Source organism: Procambarus clarkii, chromosome 77 (genome assembly GCF_040958095.1).
Source record: "Procambarus clarkii isolate CNS0578487 chromosome 77, FALCON_Pclarkii_2.0, whole genome shotgun sequence".
Taxonomy (NCBI): domain Eukaryota; kingdom Metazoa; phylum Arthropoda; class Malacostraca; order Decapoda; family Cambaridae; genus Procambarus; species Procambarus clarkii.
In genome coordinates, this window is record NC_091226.1 from 21,858,870 (window position 1) to 21,877,686 (window position 18,817).

Sequence of the window (18,817 nt, forward strand, 5' to 3'; positions counted from 1 at the left end):
AGTGTCACCATGTGTTGTGTGTGGTTCAGTAGTGTCTCCATGTGTTGTGTGTGGTTCAGTAGTGTCTCCATGTGTTGTGTGTGGTTCATGTGTCACTATGTGTTGTGTGTGGTTCATGTGTTGCCATGTGTTGTGTGTGGTTCAGTAGTGTCTCCATGTGTTGTGTGTGGTTGTTACGAACCCGGATCCAGCGTCCTAGCCTGGAGCAGTGACAAACACGCCATCTGTGGGTCAGCTCCCGAAACCCCCGCCAAACGAACGACGACACCTAGTGAGGACAGCGTGTACTGGACTCGAGGACCAGTTTCCAGTCTGGTTCAGCACTCAACACCGCCGCTCCTGACCTCTGGTGAGGTGGTGCTCCGACGACAGCGCCATCTATGGACTGGATACGTCAGGCGTTAGTATCTGAGCCTGTGAGTGTGGTGTATTAGTGTCCCAGTTATTGATGACGTGTCTGTTTACAGAGCCGACCTGGGACCACTGTGTTGAAGGTGGAGTCAGTCTACCCGAGGCAGCCAGTCTCCATACAGTGAAGTTTGCTGCAGCTTTTGTGACGTCGCCCCCCCGGAAGAACACTGTGGTGTGTTAGCCTGCCATTGGAGTGGCAGTTAAAGGATTTACCCGAGACCGACGGTTGGAGACGATAATCCACTGGGGTATTGAGGACAGGAGGGTGATTGGTGATATCACACGAGACTCCTGTCGAGGGCGTACCCCTTTTATCGTTCGTGGAGTGGCCGTGCCAGCCTTGGTGGCTCAGTACCTGCCAGCAGACCTGCTGGACGTGTGGTTGACGGCCTCCACGACGGTGCCCCCAGTGGACCTGTGTTGTGGCTGACCTGTGGCCAGGGTAGACTCGGCGTTCTCAGAGGACACGTCTTGAGGCCACGAAGTAAGCACCGCGGACTCAGCACCTAGCTTCGAGGATCCATAGTCTCCAGCAGAAGACTACAGTGTTGATCCCCTTGTAAAGTGTTAATACCCCTCCCCCTTGTGTACGCTATTATTTTATATATATAAATGGTGATGGTGAAGATTATATTATATTAAGTTCTTAGCTTTCTTTCCCTACTCCCTTTAAGTTACTTGCGTCACGGATCTCATCCCTTGATAGCCACTACTGGCTTGGGAACGGATACTTATATCTTCCTCTAACAACATCAGAGTGAGAACCCCGTTGCGTCCCGAGAGGGCCGTAACATAATTGGCATCCCCAGCGGGATCCGCCCCTTGTTAAGTATGTTTGACAGGGGTGGTGAAGTGGCGTAATCCCTGTATATAATTCCCCCTGTGTGACGATTGTGACGTTATACGTCCTGTGCGGTGCTCAGAGTGACTAAGCGCGATATTGTGCAGTGCGGTGCTCGCTGTGATTAAGCGATTAAGTGCAATATTGCCTAGTGCGGTGCTCAGTGATTTAGTGTAATATTGTAGAGCGAAGTGTTCGCTTGGACTCAGTGCAATATTGTAGAGCGAAGTGTTCGCTTGGACTCAGTGCAATATTGGGTAGTGCGGTGCCCAAAGTGATTACGTGCAATATTGGCAAGTGCAGTGTTTGGTGCGATAAAGTGCAATATTGACGTAGAACAGTGCTCGGTGTGTTAAGTGCTCGTTAAGTGTTCCACCTGTGACAATGGCAGACAAAGCTACCATTGACGATCTGGACGAGGTTCAGGCTTTTCTGAACAGAGAAGATTGTCTTGCCAGATTAAAATATCTGAGCAAACCGGAACTTGTACTAGTCAGCGCCTACCTGGAGATCAAGATCCGTGCCAGTGATTCCCGTGTGGAGATCTTGTCCAAGGTTCACCGGCACCTGAAGGCAGAAGAGAAACAGGGAAGCGAGACTCCTAGTACAAGGGAAGGTGAGGAAATAGCTTCCACGGAAAAGGAAGATAAGGGCAGTGACATTGACAGTGATGCAGGTGAGCTTAATATCAGCTTCCTAACAGTCAAAATGCGTGCCCTAGAGATCAATCGTGAGATAGAGTGGAAGAAGTTAGAATTAGAACGGGAATTAAAAGATAAAGAAATGGAGATGAAAGAAAAAGAATTGGCGATGAGGCGTTTAGAATTAGAAAGAGAAGAGAAACGAGAGAGAGAAGAGAGAGAAAGAGAAGAAAGAAGAGAAGAACGAGAAAGAGAAGAGAGACGAGAAAGAGAAGAACGAGAACGAGAGAGAGAAGAACGAGAAAGAGAAGAGAGACGAGAGAGAGAAGAACGAGAACGAGACAAAGAGGAAAGAGAGAGACAACATGAACTAGAAGTTTTGCGATTAGGCGGTGGTCGGAGGCAAACAACGGACACCAGTAGCTTCGATCCGGTACGCAACATCAAAATGGTCCCCAAATTCCATGAGAAGGAAGTGTCAAAATTCTTTGCAGCCTTCGAGAAAGTCGCTGCCTCTCTGGAGTGGCCAAGGGAGAATTGGGCCATCATGATACAGTCAGTTTTGACTGGGAAGGCCCAAATCGCCTACTCTACGTTATCCCTTGACGACTCCAGCGATTATGACAAGGTGAAGAAGGTTGTGCTCATGGCGTACCAATTGGTACCTGAGGCGTACAGGCAGAAGTTCAGAAACCTGAAGAAGACCTCAGAGCACACTTTTACCGAATTCGCCACGATCAAGGAGCGACTTTTCCAGGAATGGTGTACCTCTCGGAAGGTGGAGACCAAGGAAGACCTCGAGCAGCTGATTCTGCTGGAGGACTTCAAGGATTGTTTGTCTGGAGACCTCAAGACGTACTTAGAGGAACAGCAGGTAGAGACCTTGAGTGCAGCAGCCACCATGGCTGAAGAGTACATCCTGACTCATAGGCCGTCTGCTAAGTACGTCCCAAGGAATTACCAGCGCCGGTTTGACAGACCTCATGATGAAGAAGAAAGACCCGTCCCACAAAGCGCTAAGAAGACGCCCCCAAGTAGCCCCCGAAGAACAAGTCCTAGCAGTCCGAAACACCGGAGCCCTAGGAGGAATATGGTGTGCTGGACTTGTGGGCAGAAAGGGCACATAGCTGCTAGGTGCCGAGGTAGAAGAGGTGGCAGCGCACGAAGGGAGGTGATGTTGGTGAGCTGTGTTACATCACCAGTAGGAAACCAGTCTACGACGACGCAGGAAGGACCAAGTTTGTTGGCCCCTCACACTTCAACCGGGTATGTAACGAGTGATCATACTGGTAGATCAATTGTAGTGCTCAGAGATAGTGGAGCAGCCCAGTCCCTGATCGTGAAGAGCTCGTTACCCGAGGGAGTAAGTGTGGATGGGGGACCAGAGGTGATCCTGGTTGGGTTTCCTAGGACGCAGTACATCGCCCCCTTAGTGCCAGTACATCTTGATTCGCCTTATTTCAGCGGCACATGTGAGTTGGCAGTAGTCGATACCCTCCCTGTGGCTGGGATTGACGTGGTACTAGCCAACGACTTGGTGACCGATTGGAGCACCAATCGTCCCAAGGTTGCGGACGAGTCTACCAGAACAGCAAGGTCGGAGGTGACAACAGGCAATGGTAATGTCCAGGTAAAGACAGACCCGGATTTGAACATGTCTAATTTGTCCTCTCCCCCGCAGATCGACAGTTATTTAGCAGTGTCTCCTGATTCTCTCGACAAGGAACATGAGGTTACGATGGCAGAAGTACCTGAGCTAGAAAAGAGGCCTTGTGTGCAGACACCCACGGATACCAACGAGTCTGGAGCGAAGGCTGAGGTGTGCTTGCGGTATGGCAAGTTACAGTGTGTAGTGGACCAGCCAGAGATTCCCCAGACGTCAGAGGTATGTTTTAAAGGTCTAGTGCCCTCTTTGGTCCAAGCCAGGCTAGTGGATGGTGCCGGCTATGGACATGACAAGCTCAGGAAACTTATCCCTCGACTTACCAAATGTTTCCTATCGGTATTTTGTTTGTTTCTCCTATGTGCTCTCTGTGTTCTCAGTAAGGATCAGTGGACGACCCGAAGGATGATGGCTCCCGTGAACATCGAGAAGAGGTCCCAGGGATTGGAGATTTGTACTGCAGGTGTTGCAGTTGAAGATGGGACCTGGAAGGTAATGGTTGATACAGGAGGTACGACATGTAATAAATTGAGTGACTATTTCCGACAGGTTGACACCCCTCGCGTGATAGCTGAGCCTCAATGCAGCGTTATGCGGAACGTTGGTCGACCTGACGGTGGCAGAGTGAATGCCATCTGCGACGTACAAGCAGCCCTGTTGGGACTAGGTGTGAACCTAGTAGGGTATGCTGTAAGTATTGACTTACCCACTGTCGCGATCACTCTGAATTATCAGACCCCTGTATTCCAGGTTCCTGTCTCCCTGAAGGACCATCGGACCGGCACCAGTAATGCCGTCTGTGGTCAGCCATCATCGGTGCCACGACATAAGGAAGTGTCGAGTCACCCCAAATCGTGTCGAAACCAATCCTTACTCGAGAGGTGTGAGATGATGTCCCTGCTTGACATCGCAGTGGAGACGTGGAAGATTACGTCAGGCAGATCATTGCCTTCCATTTTCAAGCTCCCTTTGGGCCAGGGTTTCTCAGTAGAAAAGTTCTGTGGACAAGACAGCCTCATCACTCTAGTTCATAGAATAAGTAAGTCCATTTGGAGTTGTGTCGTCGTACTAATTTGGTTTGTGTTTCTTTTTATAGAACCCCAAACCAAATTCTTTTTGGTGGGGAGGTGTTACGAACCCGGATCCAGCGTCCTAGCCTGGAGCAGTGACAAACACGCCATCTGTGGGTCAGCTCCCGAAACCCCCGCCAAACGAACGACGACACCTAGTGAGGACAGCGTGTACTGGACTCGAGGACCAGTTTCCAGTCTGGTTCAGCACTCAACACCGCCGCTCCTGACCTCTGGTGAGGTGGTGCTCCGACGACAGCGCCATCTATGGACTGGATACGTCAGGCGTTAGTATCTGAGCCTGTGAGTGTGGTGTATTAGTGTCCCAGTTATTGATGACGTGTCTGTTTACAGAGCCGACCTGGGACCACTGTGTTGAAGGTGGAGTCAGTCTACCCGAGGCAGCCAGTCTCCATACAGTGAAGTTTGCTGCAGCTTTTGTGACGTCGCCCCCCCGGAAGAACACTGTGGTGTGTTAGCCTGCCATTGGAGTGGCAGTTAAAGGATTTACCCGAGACCGACGGTTGGAGACGATAATCCACTGGGGTATTGAGGACAGGAGGGTGATTGGTGATATCACACGAGACTCCTGTCGAGGGCGTACCCCTTTTATCGTTCGTGGAGTGGCCGTGCCAGCCTTGGTGGCTCAGTACCTGCCAGCAGACCTGCTGGACGTGTGGTTGACGGCCTCCACGACGGTGCCCCCAGTGGACCTGTGTTGTGGCTGACCTGTGGCCAGGGTAGACTCGGCGTTCTCAGAGGACACGTCTTGAGGCCACGAAGTAAGCACCGCGGACTCAGCACCTAGCTTCGAGGATCCATAGTCTCCAGCAGAAGACTACAGTGTTGATCCCCTTGTAAAGTGTTAATACCCCTCCCCCTTGTGTACTCTATTATTTTATATATATAAATGGTGATGGTGAAGATTATATTATATTAAGTTCTTAGCTTTCTTTCCCTACTCCCTTTAAGTTACTTGCGTCACGGATCTCATCCCTTGATAGCCACTACTGGCTTGGGAACGGATACTTATATCTTCCTCTAACAACATCAGAGTGAGAACCCCGTTGCGTCCCGAGAGGGCCGTAACAGTGGTTCAGTAGTGTCACCATGTGTTGTGTGTAGTTCATGTGTCTCCATGTGTTGTGTGTGGTTCAGTAGTGTCACCATGTGTTGTGTGTGGTTCATGTGTCACCATGTTTTGTGTGTGGTTCAGTAGTGTCACCATGTGTTGTGTGTGGTTCAGTAGTGTCACCATGTGTTGTGTGTGGTTCAGTAGTGTCACCATGTGTTGTGTGTGGTTCAGTAGTGTCACCATGTGTTGTGTGTGGTTCAGTAGTGTCTCCATGTGTTGTGTGTAGTTCAGTTGTGTCACCATGTGTTGTGTGTGGTTCATGTGTCACCATGTGTTGTGTGTGGTTCAGTAGTGTTACCATGTGTTGTGTGTGGTTCAGTTGTGTCACCATGTGTTGTGTGTGGTTCAGTAGTGTCACCATGTGTTGTGTGTGGTTCAGTAGTGTTACCATGTGTTGTGTGTGGTTCAGTAGTGTTACCATGTGTTGTGTGTGGTTCAGTAGTGTCTCCATGTGTTGTGTGTGGTTCAGTAGTGTTACCATGTGATGTGTGTGGTTCATGTGTCACCATGTGTTGTGTCTGGTTCATGTGTTGCCATGTGTTGTGTGTGGTTCATGTGTCTCCATGTGTTGTGTGTGGTTCAGTAGTGTCACCATGTGTTGTGTGTGGTTCAGTAGTGTCTCCATGTTTTGTGTGTTGTTCAGTAGTGTCACCATGTGTTGTGTGTGGTTCATGTGTCACCATGTGTTGTGTGTGGTTCAGTAGTGTCACCATGTGTTGTGTGTGGTTCAGTAGTGTCTCCATGTGTTGTGTGTGGTTCAGTAGTGTCACCATGTGTTGTGTGTGGTTCATGTGTCTCCATGTGTTGTGTGTGGTTCAGTAGTGTCACCATGTGTTGTGTGTGGTTCAGTAGTGTCACCATGTGTTGTGTGTGGTTCAGTAGTGTCACCATGTGTTGTGTGTGGTTCAGTAGTGTCACCATGTGTTGTGTGTGGTTCAGTAGTGTCTCCATGTGTTGTGTGTGGTTCATGTGTCACCATGTGTTGTGTGTGGTTCATGTGTTGCCATGTGTTGTGTGTGGTTCAGTAGTGTCTCCATGTGTTGTGTGTGGTTCAGTAGTGTCACCATGTGTTGTGTGTAGTTCATGTGTCTCCATGTGTTGTGTGTGGTTCAGTAGTGTCACCATGTGTTGTGTGTGGTTCATGTGTCACCATGTGTTGTGTGTGGTTCAGTAGTGTCACCATGTGTTGTGTGTGGTTCAGTAGTGTCTCCATGTGTTGTGTGTGGTTCATGTGTCTCCATGTGTTGTGTGTGGTTCAGTAGTGTCACCATGTGTTGTGTGTGGTTCAGTAGTGTCTCCATGTGTTGTGTGTGGTTCATGTGTCTCCATGTGTTGTGTGTGGTTCATGTGTCACCATGTGTTGTGTGTGGTTCATGTGTCACCATGTGTTGTGTGTGGTTCAGTAGTGTCACCATGTGTTGTGTGTGGTTCAGTAGTGTCACCATGTGTTGTGTGTGGTTCAATAGTGTCTCCATGTGTTGTGTGTGGTTCATGTGTCTCCATGTGTTGTGTGTGGTTCATGTGTCTCCATGTGTTGTGTGTGGTTCAGTAGTGTCACCAATGTTGTGTGTGGTTCAGTAGTGTCTCCATGTGTTGTGTGTGGTTCATGTGTCACCATGTGTTGTGTGTGGTTCATGTGTTGCCATGTGTTGTGTGTGGTTCAGTAGTGTCTCCATGTGTTGTGTGGTTCAGAAGTGTTACCATGTGATGTGTGTGGTTCATGTGTCACCATGTGTTGTGTGTGGTTCATGTGTTGCCATGTGTTGTGTGTGGTTCATGTGTCTCCATGTGTTGTGTGTGGTTCAGTAGTGTCACCATGTGTTGTGTGTGGTTCAGTAGTGTCTCCATGTGTTGTGTGTTGTTCAGTAGTGTCACCATGTGTTGTGTGTGGTTCATGTGTCACCATGTGTTGTGTGTGGTTCAGTAGTGTCACCATGTGTTGTGTGTGGTTCAGTAGTGTCTCCATGTGTTGTGTGTGGTTCAGTAGTGTCACCATGTGTTGTGTGTGGTTCATGTGTCTCCATGTTTTGTGTGTGGTTCAGTAGTGTCACCATGTGTTGTGTGTGGTTCAGTAGTGTCACCATGTGTTGTGTGTGGTTCAGTAGTGTCACCATGTGTTGTGTGTGGTTCAGTAGTGTCACCATGTGTTGTGTGTGGTTCAGTAGTGTCTCCATGTGTTGTGTGTGGTTCAGTAGTGTCACCATGTGTTGTGTGTGGTTCATGTGTCTCCATGTTTTGTGTGTGGTTCAGTAGTGTCACCATGTGTTGTGTGTGGTTCAGTAGTGTCACCATGTGTTGTGTGTGGTTCAGTAGTGTCACCATGTGTTGTGTGTGGTTCATGTGTCACCATGTGTTGTGTGAGGTTCATGTGTTGCCATGTGTTGTGTGTGGTTCAGTAGTGTCTCCATGTGTTGTGTGTGGTTCAGTAGTGTCACCATGTGTTGTGTGTAGTTCATGTGTCTCCATGTGTTGTGTGTGGTTCAGTAGTGTCACCATGTGTTGTGTGTGCTTCATGTGTCACCATGTGTTGTGTGTGGTTCAGTAGTGTCACCATGTGTTGTGTGTGGTTCAGTAGTGTTACCATGTGTTGTGTGTGGTTCAGTAGTGTCACCATGTGTTGTGGGTGGTTCAGTAGTGTCACCATGTGTTGTGTGTGGTTCAGTAGTGTCTCCATGTGTTGTGTGTAGTTCAGTTGTGTCACCATGTGTTGTGTGTGGTTCATGTGTCACCATGTGTTGTGTGTGGTTCAGTAGTGTTACCATGTGTTGTGTGTGGTTCAGTTGTGTCACCATGTGTTGTGTGTGGTTCAGTAGTGTCACCATGTGTTGTGTGTGGTTCAGTAGTGTTACCATGTGTTGTGTGTGGTTCAGTAGTGTCTCCATGTGTTGTGTGTGGTTCATGTGTCACCATGTGTTGTGTGTGGTTCATGTGTTGCCATGTGTTGTGTGTGGTTCAGTAGTGTCTCCATGTGTTGTGTGTGGTTCAGTAGTGTTACCATGTGATGTGTGTGGTTCATGTGTCACCATGTGTTGTGTGTGGTTCATGTGTTGCCATGTGTTGTGTGTGGTTCATGTGTCTCCATGTGTTGTGTGTGGTTCAGTAGTGTCACCATGTGTTGTGTGTGGTTCAGTAGTGTCTCCATGTGTTGTGTGTTGTTCAGTAGTGTCACCATGTGTTGTGTGTGGTTCATGTGTCACCATGTGTTGTGTGTGGTTCAGTAGTGTCACCATGTGTTGTGTGTGGTTCAGTAGTGTCTCCATGTGTTGTGTGTGGTTCAGTAGTGTCACCATGTGTTGTGTGTGGTTCATGTGTCTCCATGTGTTGTGTGTGGTTCAGTAGTGTCACCATGTGTTGTGTGTGGTTCAGTAGTGTCACCATGTGTTGTGTGTGGTTCAGTAGTGTCTCCATGTGTTGTGTGTGGTTCATGTGTCACTATGTGTTGTGTGTGGTTCATGTGTTGCCATGTGTTGTGTGTGGTTCAGTAGTGTCTCCATGTGTTGTGTGTGGTTCAGTAGTGTCACCATGTGTTGTGTGTAGTTCATGTGTCTCCATGTGTTGTGTGTAGTTCAGTAGTGTCACCATGTGTTATGTGTGGTTCATGTGTCACCATGTTTTGTGTGTGGTTCAGTAGTGTCACCATGTGTTGTGTGTGGTTCAGTAGTGTTGTTGGATATTTCCAACATCGAATACAACATTGTTGTATTCTCATTACTTATTACTAATCATATTAATATTGTTGTAAGTAAAATTAACAACTCGTAGAATTCTCCTGTACTAATAATTCATCTGTGCATTAGGCTAGAATTCTCACGTCATCTAACGCTAGTATTGTGTCAGATTTCTTTACAGTAAAACACATTATATACAATTTGTGTGAGAATTAAATACGATTCTCCATAATTAAAGCATTCTGTATGACAACTGATTGCAGACGAATTGTTCTCTAACTAAAAGCCGAATAGAGCGTTAGAATTATACCGTCTACCTCGCGATAGTGTTAACGTCATCAATGAATGCCATGGGGAGACATTAATTCCTCTCCCTTATATATTTACTATTCTAAAATAGTTAAATAATAATATTCCGTTCCTCTAAATAATAAACCCGTCCAGTCTTTAGAGTTTCAAGCGCGAATGCGAGAAATATTAATGTTCATGCCAATAATTTGTGTAATGAACGTCGACTCGGCGTGGGGTAGAGGACGCGACGCCATCCTCAGTCGGGAAGCGGACACGTGCAAGGCCAGAAGGAAGCAAAGCTACGCTTACCGTACTCACAAAAGACGCCATTGTCCAGCAAATAGGACAAGTGTGTCCATCCTCAGATGAAAGCCGCCACTGTGAGGCGTGAACGACCTTGCAGATAATATCTTCAACTAGTGCTGGTGTTAAATAAGGGACCCCTAGACTTGGTTCCTGACGACACGTGATCAGCCAGCTTGAAACGCATCAATCCAGGATAGGTTCACCGGAGCCTGGGATGCGAAATTACGGCAATCTTAATACTTACACAGTGCCCACAGCTAAGTACCTTTTATTTGATGCATCATTTACAGGTTTAATAATAGCGGGGTGATTGCGCGTCACGCGGCACGACAACACCTAATAACAGGTGATTAGAAATTTCTCTGTAGATATCAATAATCTTGAATATGTATTGAGCAGTTAAATCAATTGCTACTGGTAGTTATTTATTTTGCAGCTCGAGAGACGAATTCCTCATGCTGTCTTCTCCATATTAACCGTGTCAGACGTCGGTGTACCAGACCTGGAGATTAAGAGGACTGCCAGGGTTATCTAAAGGAATCTATTACCAGCTAAGGCTTATTTCTTTTACTCATAACATTGCAATTTGATACATTCAGAATGTTTTCAACATAATGTGTGATTACTGTAATTCATTATTATGCACATATTCATGTTCTTCTTTGTATGAATAATATTATATTCAACATTAATTATAGGATTAGATTATTATTAATAGAATTAGTGAACGAACCACACTGATTCCTGGACGTACTGACCTCCAGTAATAACCCCCCAATGTAGGTGTTTGAGGTTTGGTTTTTTAATAATACAGCCCATTAATTATTCTTATGATCATACTTTCTAGTCATATCCATAGTCACTGGTTTTCTCTAGAACTTTATTTAATGATCTAAATTCTCAGTTTCCCTCTTCACTTTAAAAGCGGGTGGTCCTTCGTAATTTAATTTACTACTTTAATTATTAATTAATCAGAATCAAACCCAAATATCCCACATTATGGTCCTTTTCGAACCGGATAGGCATTAAATTTATAATTAAAATATTAACCATTAATAGCTAATCCTTGTGTGATAGAAGCTAGACTAACTATTTAATCAATTGTGACAACTAACATTGTAACACATTAGTTAGCCTAGATCACACTAACATATTGCTACTTTTATCTCATGTATAAAGTGGCTTTAGTGGGTCATAGCCAATTACCCACAACACTTAGACCTATACCTCACACTGAGGTGAGAATCTTTAGGTCACCAGGAGCAACAGCTCACAACTTTTACAATAACACCACCCTAACACCTGCGTTAGAGTGGCCTCACCACCTAACTATCATATACTTAGGTGGTAATGACATCCACCCCACTCGTCATCCAGCCGAGGTGATCAAACACCTCAAAAACATAATTTCTTCTTTCAAGCTCATCAGTGAATCAGTAGTATTCACATTAGTGGAGCCTCGCCAACCTAGCCAAGATAATCGTTGGGGAGTAACTCCGGAATACTACCTGAGAGCTGCTAAGTACATAAATTTCAGGCTGAAAAAACGAGTGAGATTGGATGCCACATATATACAATTTACAGCCAGACCTTACAGACAGAACCTGACCAGAGACGGTGTACATTTGTCAGGGGAATCTAGGTTGCATGTGGTTGACAAGTTAATTAACACCATCAACCATCACAAAAGGCTGTGGCTAGCAAACCAAACTTAACTGTACATAATTATTCACCTGTGTGTGCAAGAGCACTCTTATAAAACAAAAAACCCAAAAATACAGCACAACTATATTTACCTTATTGCACCACAATAATCTTTACCCATGTTATTAGGTAGAATTTAGGCTGAGATTGTGCTGAATTTGGTACAAGCCCAGACTAAATAATTTTATAGTTCTTAGCTAGGAATTATTATGACTAGTTCTAAAACTAGTCAGTGTTGTGTATATATTACATTATTGTGCTGACTCTCTACAGGGTGGGATAAATTTTGAGATAACTCTGATTGGAGTATCTCCATAATATTTCTCTTGTATACATTATTTTGTGTATCTATTTTGTGTATTGCTGGATTATCTCCATTAACTCTGATGGTGATAAGGATGAGCTAACCGGACGAGAACTAGTGGTGGAGTTCAGACAGTACACAAAATATCTAGCTATTTGTTGTTAGGTAGGTAGGTACATTCAACCTCAAGTGAGGTAAACCATAAAGTAGTCACCTTAATTTAGGCTACAATTAATGTTACCTGTTCACTAATGAACAAGTATCCAAGCTTCATTAGTAATACATACCCTAACACTGTGAAGTTTGAACCTAAGCCCAACATGGCTACTCCTGAACAATTGAGGAGAACCTACATTGGCCTTAAAGGTCACTTGACCAGATTAATCAATAAGGCTGATGCCTTAACTAAAGATAATCCCATTGACTCTTATCACTTAGAGTCAACAGTTAGATTGGCTGATCTGAAATTTGATCAAGTCAGAACTGCAGGTCAATCTTATCTTGCTCTGCTAAATACTGTAGAAATTGATCCTGATGAAGTAAGTCAAATAGTAAACGACATCTCCCAATATGAAGAGGATACTCATGATAAAATTTTCAGGCTATCTAAATTAGCCAAACAGGCTGGATCCAATGCCAGCAACACTGGGTCTCACCCCAATAATCACTTATCTGAGGTTCGTTTACCTACTCTAGACTTGCCCACCTTTTCAGGATTAGATACAGAAAATTGGGACAATTTTTGGACTTCCTTTGAAGTTCACATCCATAAGAAACAGTCTCTAGACAAGGTTTCTAAATTTTCATACCTACTCAGTCTTCTCACAGGAGAGGCTAAAAAGGTCATACATAACCTTACTCTTGATGAGAGTAATTATGAGGAAGCTATAAAACTCCTGAAGTTGAACTATTGCAACAAAGAGTTAAGTATAGCCACCCTTTATTATCAATTGCTAGATCTGAATGCACCAAACAGTAGACCAGAGTCACTTCAAAGCTTCAGACTAGAAGTAGAGTCTCTAGTAAAGGCCTTAGGTACCAAGGTTAATATACCTAGTTCTGAATGGTCTATCAAGCTATTGTTACAGAGGAAATTACCTCGGAATGTCTTGACAGAGCTCTGCTCACATTATAATACTGAGTTTCTTACTCTCGATCAGATTTTCGAGGGGTTGAGGATCACAGTTAATAGGTTAAAGACTCATGACAAAATTAAACCTGAGTCTAAACCAATCAATACTGATATTTCAGTCAAACCTAAACAGACTCCAAGTAAGTCTAATAAATATAAATCCAAACCTACTCCATCCACCAGGAAAAGAAGTGGAAATGTAGGTACCTACTCAGTATCTCCTTCAGAGATAACTCATGACTTGTCTACTAAAGAGACTAAGTCTATTAATCAAAGAAAGTGTCTGTTCTGCAATCAGGAACACACCACTTATCAATGCTCTGCTTATCCTACGTATAATGCTAGAGTTAAAAGGTTACAGGAATTGCACAAATGCACTAAATGTATGGGTTCTCATGATCCCAAGCAATGTGCAGTACCACTACGTACTTGCAACCGTTGTAAACAGGGTGTACACCACTACGCCTTATGTAGGAAATCTCCTACACCAACTATGCCCACTGGAGAGAATTCTACTAATTTTACGTCAGTGCAATATTGTAAAGTACATCACGAAGTGAATGTACTCGCTACTGAGTCAGGCAACAGTACTACCTTGCCTACTGCTCAGCTTAAATTAATAAACCGACGATCTAGAATTAACAGTAGAGGTCTCTTTGACCAAGGTTCCCAAAAAACTTTCATCACACAACAGTTGGTAGATGATTTAAATTTAAAACCTACCAAAAGTGTGAAGTTAAACATTTCTGGTTTCCTATCAAATAGTGGACCACGTGACTACAAGGTAGTCAAATTACTAGTTAGATTAGGATCCTCTGCCAGCACCATTCATGCTGTGGTCGTAGATAAGATTCCTACGGACCTACAGGTCACAGGATTAGCTCGAACTGCGAGACACCTTAAGCGAAACCGCATGAGGCTAGCGGATCATAAAATAAATTCCGATTGTCTCACAGATATTGGAATATTAATAGGCGCGGATCATTATTACAAGTTTATCACTGGATGCACTAGGCAACATGGTATGAATTTGTTGTCGTCCGCAGGGGGCAAATTGCTCACAGGACCCGTGCTTTTCAGACAAGGTCCAACGCCCACAAACCAACAAACCAATAATGTAATTGTGGCGTGACTAGGCTTAGAGCAGTCACCCCTACGCTTCAGGGAAATAGCCGAGGACATTGAGTCTGACCCACCAATACATCGTTTGTGGGATTTAGATACGTTAGGCATCATCCCTGAGCAACCAAGTCCTGATGATACATGGACTTACCAGCAATATCTGGATACGGTTGTCTACTCAAATAAACAATACTGGGTAAGACTCCCATGGAAGTTAGATCATCCCCAACTTCCAGTGAATTATTTTATGGCAGCCTCACAATTGCGGTCTCAATTAACACGACTGCAGAAGCAGCCAGAGAAATTAACCATGTATCACCAACTTATCCAACAACAACTTAACAATAAGTTCATTGAAGTTGTTGAACACGATGACCGAAAAGCAGGTCATTATTTACCTCACCATGCTGTGGTGAAGGACTCACTGACAACACCTATTCGTATTGTCTTTAATTGCAGTGCTAAAGTAAAGCCTAATAGTGTGTCTCTAAATGAATGTCTCCAAACGGGACCTAGCCTAACACAAAGGCTACATGACGTATTGTTACGATTTCGTACAGGCATTTTTGCCTACACTGCTGACATCAGCAAAGCCTTTCTCCGAGTAGGATTACAGGAGGAAGATCGTGACTACACAAAATTCCTCTGGTACAAGGATCCACTGGATCCTAACAGTGAAATAATCACCTATCGGTTCGCCTCTGTATTATTTGGTGCTACATCCTCACCGTTTCTTTTGCAAGCCACATTAGACACGCATTTGAGGAAATCAGACAGCCCTTATAAGGCAACCATTAGCGACAACTTGTATGTCGACAATTTCCAGGGGACAACTAATGATCAAGCTGATCTGGTAGAAATCTACCATGAGGCTAACCGTGAACTGTTAGGAGCTAATATGCCTCTACAGTCATGGGCCTCAAATAATAAACTACTTAACCAGTTAATTGAGAAGGAATTTCCCGATTATCAGGTACCCAGTAGCTTAAAGGTTCTAGGTGTGGAATGGAACACCAACACTGACGAAATGAATGTCAAGTCAGTGCAAACTGATGACTCCACCCTTACCATGAGAACACTGCTCTCATTTGTCAGTCAACCATTTGACCCTTTAGGCCTACTTAGTCCTATATTAATAAGGGGTAAACTCCTAATGCAGGAGTGCTGGCAACAACATATGGGATGGGATGACCCGTTACCAAGTGAGTTACAAGCCAAATGGCAAATACTCTCAACGGATTTTAATCAGTTAGGTGTTTTGAAATTTCCACGTAATGCCTCGGGACCAAACTTACCCACCAATTTGCACGTTTTTTGCGATGCCTCTGGCAAAGCATATGGCGCAGTAGCCTATTTAGTTAACAGTGCTCAATCAATTTTACTCACATCAAAAGCAAGAGTTGCTCCCATCAAAAAGAGATCCTTACCTCAGATGGAATTGACTGCGTTGCTAGTGGGAGTAAGGTTAGCCCATTGCCTGGCAAAGACACTCAGTAATATCCACTTTGGTGAGATTGTAGTGTGGTCAGACAACGAGGCAGTCTTACAATGGGTAAGAAACAATAATAACAAAACTCCTTACGTCAGTAATCGCGTCAGGGAGATTCATGATTTATCCGCAGGTTATAAGTTTAGACATGTCCCTACTAAGGACAATCCTGCAGATTATTTGTCGAGAGGATTGACATTAAAACAACTTGTCAAATCTTCACTGTGGTTCAACGGACCTTCATGGCTTGTTGGTGGTCAGTGGCCCAAACAAAAGCCACAAGTCATCGTGACCAATATCACCACTCCCATGAAGGACCCAGAGCCTCAGCGAACATTAGCCATTAATCCTCATCATTATTCTAATTTAAGCAAATTGTTACGAGTGACTGCACACGTGTTTGATTTCCTCTCTAAAATAGGAATACAACACAAATTCCCCAATCCTGTTCATTATTGGATTAAACGGGCGCAGCAAGAGACTTACGGAAGCGAATTTGAGAATCTTCCGGATAAACTCACTAAATCTCTGGGCATCTGGTACGATGTCAACACTCATAACATACTACGATGTGGAGGACGTTTGCTACATGCAAAGATTGACTTAGACACTAAGAACCCAATCCTTTTACCTCGCCACCACATCATAACTAAACTTTTTGTCTTACATCACCATCAATATGGTACCCTACATGGTGGAGTTTTAGATACGCTCACCGATCTTAGACAAAGGTACTGGCTTCCTCAAGGTCGTCAGACTGTTAAGACCATTATTAAATCTTGTGTAATCTGTAAGAGATACGACGCTAGAGTCTGTCCTTACCCAGGACCTCCTCCACTCCCAGAAGAGCGAGTAGTTCATCTTCGTCCATTCGAAACAACTGGAGTAGATTATACAGGAGCCTTACTCCTCACTGGTAACCCAGATAATATACCAGTGAAAGCGTACATTTGTCTCTTTACCTGTGCTACAACCAGAGGTGTACACTTAGAGGTCACCCCAGACATGAGTGCTGAAGCGTTCATTCAAGCTTTCCGCAGATTTGCTGCCCGTCGATCATGTCCTAGATTAATGATATCAGACAACGGATCTAATTTTGTAGCGGGAGAAAGCTGTTTACGAGAAGTCTGGAACCACCCTGAAGTGCAATCAGTCTTACAAAGAAGACAATGTCACTGGAAATTCATAGCACCAAGAGCCCCTTGGCAAGGTGGGTTCTATGAGCGAATGGTAGGCACAGTCAAAAGATGTCTAAGGAAAACGTTACACCGACAAAGGGTCAGTTATTCAGAACTCCAAACTATTGTTGTAGAAATCGAGGCGCGAGTCAATAACCGCCCGATCACCTACCTGTCTGATGATTACACCCAGAGAGAACCACTGAGCCCCTCTCACTTGATCCATGGAGGTCTATTGAGCCCTCTCATCCCCTTAGTCGAAGAGGACCCAGTAGACCCATCCCATGTGACTCGAGGAGACTTGGTGGAAAGCTACCAACATCTTTCTAGAGTTATCAACAGGTGGAATGAGGTGTGGACTCGAGAATACCTCACAGCTCTACGAGAATACCACTACGGAGCTTCGAGTCCTTACAATAAGGTACAATTAAAACCTGGAGACCTTGTACTAGTCGACAGTGATGGACCAAGGTCCGAGTGGCCTATAGGAAAAATCGTCACCATCCACCCAGATCGACAAGGTGTCCTAAGAGTGGTTAAAGTCTTATGCAAGGGCAACACTACTCTAAAAACCTTAGAGAAGCTGGTTCCCCTAGAACTGACTGAACAAGAATATCAGCCAAATCCAGCTTCCCCAGTAATTTCAGAGGACAATGAATTTGTTCCTCCAAACAACCGTCCCACTAGAGCTGCAGCTCAACAATGTAGGCGGAATTTGCGAGCCTATTATAACTCTGAAGAAGAATAATTTCCTTCATTTCCCCCTAAGGAAACTGTACTGATACTACGATGTGATATCGCGTAACGAAACATTACACGTCACTATGACCCAAGATGTCGCATCACTGTAGATTCTGTTAGTTTAAATTGGGAGAGTTAAATTTATAAATATTGTGTAGGCTACAAACATGTTTCAGTTGACATGTGAATAACAAGACTTAAATTCTTGTAAGTCCTTGATAAATCCGGGACGTTCGTTATGTGTGTACTAACATACTAACATACTAATGTGTTAATCTTAATATCACTTCGGGATAGGTCAGTACAACACAGTACACTGCGACCCTGGGAATCCCCCCCCGGAGTTATGTTGGATATTTCCAACATCGAATACAACATTGTTGTATTCTCATTACTTATTACTAATCATATTAATATTGTTGTAAGTAAAATTAACAACTCGTAGAATTCTCCTGTACTAATAATTCATCTGTGCATTAGGCTAGAATTCTCACGTCATCTAACGCTAGTATTGTGTCAGATTTCTTTACAGTAAAACACATTATATACAATTTGTGTGAGAATTAAATACGATTCTCCATAATTAAAGCATTCTGTATGACAACTGATTGCAGACGAATTGTTCTCTAACTAAAAGCCGAATAGAGCGTTAGAATTATACCGTCTACCTCGCGATAGTGTTAACGTCATCAATGAATGCCATGGGGAGACATTAATTCCTCTCCCTTATATATTTACTATTCTAAAATAGTTAAATAATAATATTCCGTTCCTCTAAATAATAAACCCGTCCAGTCTTTAGAGTTTCAAGCGCGAATGCGAGAAATATTAATGTTCATGCCAATAATTTGTGTAATGAACGTCGACTCGGCGTGGGGTAGAGGACGCGACGCCATCCTCAGTCGGGAAGCGGACACGTGCAAGGCCAGAAGGAAGCAAAGCTACGCTTACCGTACTCACAAAAGACGCCATTGTCCAGCAAATAGGACAAGTGTGTCCATCCTCAGATGAAAGCCGCCACTGTGAGGCGTGAACGACCTTGCAGATAATATCTTCAACTAGTGCTGGTGTTAAATAAGGGACCCCTAGACTTGGTTCCTGACGACACGTGATCAGCCAGC